The sequence below is a fragment of the Crocodylus porosus genome, unplaced genomic scaffold, assembly GCF_001723895.1.
Source record: "Crocodylus porosus isolate Cpor-Errol unplaced genomic scaffold, CroPor_comp1, whole genome shotgun sequence".
Taxonomy (NCBI): Eukaryota; Metazoa; Chordata; order Crocodylia; family Crocodylidae; genus Crocodylus; species Crocodylus porosus.
In genome coordinates, this window is record NW_017728950.1 from 62,301,435 (window position 1) to 62,306,660 (window position 5,226).

Here is a 5,226-nt window from a genome sequence, read left to right on the forward strand (position 1 = left end):
AAAAAAAAAAAAAAAAAAATGGACAAAATTACTGGCTGTTTTTTAACATGAGCCTTGAGTTTTTTTTCACACTAACCCAATGAATGAATGTTCACACACACATTACAGATTTTTTAAAAAAAAATTAGATTTACATTTTGAGTTGTTGAAATACTTCAATTGCAGTTGTGTCTTCAGTAAGATTTAAGAATACATCAGCATTTTTCTTGTAAATGATTACAGATGGAAAAATTGACATTCAGTTGTACGTTATTAGATCAATATGTTATCTGGTGAAATTAGTCTATAGCAGGTGTGGGCAAAACAATGGATTTGGCCGCTGGCCAGACTCCATTTCCCAGCAGCCCCTGCCCACATTGCTGAACTTTTGTTGGAAATAGCCTGTGAAATCCTGGCTTACTGCAGACTACCAGTAATTTCACTACAGACCAGAGGCGGGCAAAGTCCAGCCCATGGGCCAAATTAAGTTTGCAATGGACTCCATTTCCCAGCAGCCCGTGCCTGCATCACTGCGGATGGTTTTCATGGAGACCACAAGAGGGACAAGGCCATGACAACCTTCCATGGTGATTGGCCCATGCAGCACTGGCAGGGAGCTGCTCTGGGGCTGGGGTGGAGATTTTGTGGTTGTGACAGTGTGGCCCAGAGCTGAGGCAGAGCTATGATCCACTGTCTGCCCAACCCAGGTAGAGGCATGCAGGCAGCAAGCAGATCATGGCTCTGCCCTGCTGCTTGTACACCCTAGGTAAGCGCATGGTGGCAGAGGATCACGGCTTTGCCCCAGCTTTGGACCACGCTGTCACTGACCCAAAATCCCAGCCCTAGAGCAGCTCCCTACGCAGGCACACACCCTGCCAATGTTGCTTGAATGGGTCTTCAGGGAAAACCTGGCCCTGTGCTGTCATGGCCCCACCCCTCCTGGGGTCTCCATGGAAGTGACATTGGCAGGGGCTGCTGGGAAATGCAGTCTGCCTTGAGCCAAATTTGGCCTATGGGCCAGATGTTGCCCACCCCGGTCTATAATGAAATTACTGGTAGTCTGTAGCAAGCTAGGATTTCACGGGCTATTTCCAACAAAAGTTCAGTTCAGGTTTTATAGTCAATAAAAATTCCCTCACTGAAAGTCAATATTTTTTGGATTGCACTGGCCTGTGTTAAACTGCTTGATCTAAGGACAATAAAATTTCTCTCCGGCAGACCATGATTTAAATTATTCTTGGAAAGTTTACAATTATTTGGACAATTGCATGGTTAAACTCAGGAAATTCTGTGACCCTGGTCATGAAAAGGGCCATCATCATCATGAAAAGGGCAATCATCAGTTAGAACAACAGATGTAATTAGATATGAGAATAAGAGAGGAGATTGATGTTCACGAATGAAAAGTAAATAGTAAGAGAAGTACTAGGCAAAAGTTTTATGGAGTCTTTCAACCTAGTCACTAACAATAGATTTTCTTTTCTTGAGTATGAGCAGAAGTAAGTTGAGGAATTATTTTGAAGGTGAGAGTAGGTCAACTGAAAACCAAGAAGTAAGAAAAGTAGAGAAGGTATGAGAGAAAAATTAAGAAGCAACTCTAAGCAGTGAATGTCTAATTAGGCATGATGTCCTGTGTGTGCTAATGCAAATGCTGATAAGCACACAGAATAGCCTAAAGGATGTTAGTGAATTCTAATGGAAACCATCATTGCTACTGAAGGGAAATTTAATGTAATGAATAATTTTAAGAATATATGAAAATTACCAGCAGCAAGGTAGGTGCTGGTGACCTTAGCGATCCTTTCAGAGATGCATGTGAGCTAAGGTAAACATTGTAAGAGTAGACCAAAAGAATACATCAGTTGTACAGGGAGAAGTTTTTTTTTTGATTCACTGGGTCCTACCATAAAGCTTTTTATGATGACAGACTTTTCTGATCAGGAGAAAAAAAGCTCTCGACTCACTCGGATACAAAAGTAGCATTATGAAATTTTAAGATGGGAGATGAAAAGTATAAAGTAACTGGTCTAAATGACATGCAATTGAAGGGAATTAAAATTAATTCACTGTACTTAAAATATCAAATTTTAATATGAGAAATACCAAATGTATACAAAAACACAACTACAAACTTTATAAGAGCCATGCTATTAGTTGAACAGATCTTGATGGACAAATATGACTTGTTGGTAGAATTATAAAATTAATGAATAGGAATACAATTTATGAATCTATGAATATGTACTGAAATTTGGATTGTAGTTAATAGCATGATTGGGTCTTATAAAACTTTATTTTGATGTCACAGAATGAAATCTGGCTCAAGGGTCAGCGGAAGAGTAATGGCAAATGGCATTGTGCCAAATTTGATAGAAGGTGTTCACTGTGTTGCACTGTGACCAGTGCAAAGTCATTCTGTAATAACAGCTCCTTAATTATCTGAAGTAAGAAGTTAACTGTATGTTCATGGAATTCGCATTTGATACTAAACTAGCAGGATTTTGGAACACTGATTTAGGACAAAAATAAAACAAAAGGCAAGTGAGAATTAAAACTAGATGAGCCCTAGACTCAACTATAGGGAAGTCAGCTCTCACTAACACAGAACCTAGATCCTGATGCATCATACCAAACTGTATGAAATTATGCCTCTTCAAGAGTGTGACTGCTAACTAGACAAAGGGTGAAAGGGAAACAAATTATGCTGAAGACATAGTGACATTGTACTTAGAGTTGGAAGGGACCTAAACAGATAATCAGGTCCAACCCCCCTGCCCCGGGCGGGAATGTGTGCCGCGGTCATATTACCCCTGCCAAATATCTGTCCAGCCTCCTCTTGAAGACCCCCAAGGTAGGAGAGAGTACCACGTCACTTGGGAGCCCATTCCAGAGCCTGGCAGCCCTAACTGTAAAGTAATGTCTCCTGATGTCCAGCCTGAACCTTCTCTCTAACAATTTGTGGCCATTATTCCTAGTAACCCTGGGTGGTGCCTGAGGAAACAGAGCCTCCCCCAAATCCCACTGGTACCCCCTGGTGAGTTTGTAAACAGCCACCAGCTCCCCTCTCAGCCTTCTTTTGTGGAGGCTGAATAGGTTCAGGACCTTTAGCCTCTCTTCGTAGGGCCTGCCCTGCTGCCCCTTGATCATGTGAATCTTGAAGTGCAGTGCCCTGAACTGAACACAATACCCCAACTGTGGCCTGACCAGTGTCGCAAAGAGGGGAAGGATCACCTCCCTGGACCTGCTTGTGATGCATCTGTAGATGCATGACAAGGTGAGGTTAGCCTTACTGACCGCTTCCTCACATTGGCGGCTCATGTTCATCCCAGAGTCAACAATGACTCCAAGATCCCCTTCTGCCACTGTGTTGACCAAAATGGTATTCCCCAGCCTATAGGTGTGTTGCAGGTTCCTTCTCCCTAGATGCAGCACCTTGCACTTGTTTGCGTTGAATTCCATCCTATTCTCATCCGCCCACCTCTGTAACCTGTCTAGATCTAGTTGGATTCTGTCCCTCCTCTCCAGTGTGCCCACCTCATCCCACAACTTGGTATCATCAGTGAATTTGGATAGCGTGCTTTCCACACCCACATCCAGATCGCTCATAAAGATGTTGAACAGTACAGGCCTCAAGACCGAGCCCTGGGGGACCCCACTGCCCACATCCCTCCAGGTTGAAAACAACCTGTCCACCACCACTCTGGGTGTGACCATCTAGCCAGTTCGCCACCCATCTGACTGCAGGCATCAATGCTGCAGTCACCAAGTTTTTTTAAGAATCCAGTGGAAAACTGTGACGAAGACTTTCTTAAAGTCCAGGAAGGTGATATCCACCCTGACACCCTCATCCAGGGACTTTGTTACCTGATCATAAATTTGGGGGATTGAGGCTTGATAAGGAGGAGAGCGAGTCACAGTTACATCCAGAGACATTTATTTTTTTTAAGCAACTTTGGGTCAGAACCAGGAAATGAACCCATTCCTTTTAATCCCATTCTAGTGCCTTCACCACCTATTAATCCTCACTTTGCTTTTGAAATGTCTCATCTCAGTGCCCATTAAATCCAGCAAGGGTTTACTGCCTTTAAACAACAGCAGCACCAAAAATGGCATGATAAACAATGATAGTCATAAGCCTGTGGCACTATTTCCAAAGGGGCTCTGAACTAGCACTGGATCATTTGTGCTGGAGGCCTGGTATATCTGGTTCTTTCCTTCCAAAGGCATGTACCTGCTTTTAGCTATGTGCAGTGGGTACTTCTCATCCCAAATCTTGTCCCAACACCAGCTCCAGCTTCTTTGAAGAACCGCTGTAGTCGATTTCTGGGGTATCTGAAACATTTCATAACTAAAAGCAACAACTGAGATTATTCAAAAGGTTTTGGGAATGGAGATTGCACAAGTATGGGTTTTGAGTGAGAAACAGCAGTGGCAATTGTTAGATCCTGCATTTGCCTAAACTGCTCGTGCAGGTATGGCAGTCTCTGGAAATCATTATAAACTAAAGGAGATTTTCATGAAGCAGCCCCCTAACTTGATTAGAAAATGTACAGGCTTTAATATCTTGGAAATGTTTACTTCATGTAAAGTAGATGTTTGCTAAAGTGTCATGGAAATCCTTAGACATGACAGGTAGTTTTACAGTATTGCAATAATTATCCTCGAGCCATTAACTCTGTTAGCTTGTCAGTAATCCACAGGAAATGTTCAAAGGCTTGATTACTTTCTTAATTACTGTCTCTTCTCCTTTCATTCCATTATCCTATGAGCCCCTCCACACATGTACATAAAGATGCATTGCACAATTCACACAATTGCACCTGCTGCCATGCTACATGTGCATGTCAGGAGGCATGATAGTGGGATCGTGAATCAGATCCCATCATTCCATCATAGATTCATAGAAGGGACCTCAATAGATCATCGAGTATCTAAATCTGCTCTCTTCTAGCTTGTGGCCATTATTTCTTGTAACCCCCGGGGGGGCCTTGGTGAATAAATACTCACCAATTCCCTTCTTTGCTCCCCTGATGAACTTATAGGCAGCCACCAGGTCGCCTCTCAACCTTCTCTTGCGGAGGCTGAAAAGGTCCAGTTTCTCTAGTCTCTCCTCGTAGGGCGTGGCCTGCAGGCCCTTAACCATACGAGTGGCCCTTCTCTGGACCCTCTCCAGATTATCCACATCCTTCGTGAAGTGCGGCGCCCAGAATTGCACGCAGTACTCCAGCTGCGGTCTGACCAGCGCCC

General features: G+C 43.4%; 1 protein-coding gene across 2 annotated transcripts in view; it reads left to right on the forward strand.

Moving 5' to 3' along the window:
• Positions 1 to 5,226, forward strand: part of PIP5K1B (phosphatidylinositol-4-phosphate 5-kinase type 1 beta) — a 116,233-nt gene that overhangs the window by 73,254 nt on the left and 37,753 nt on the right. The window lies entirely within an intron of this gene.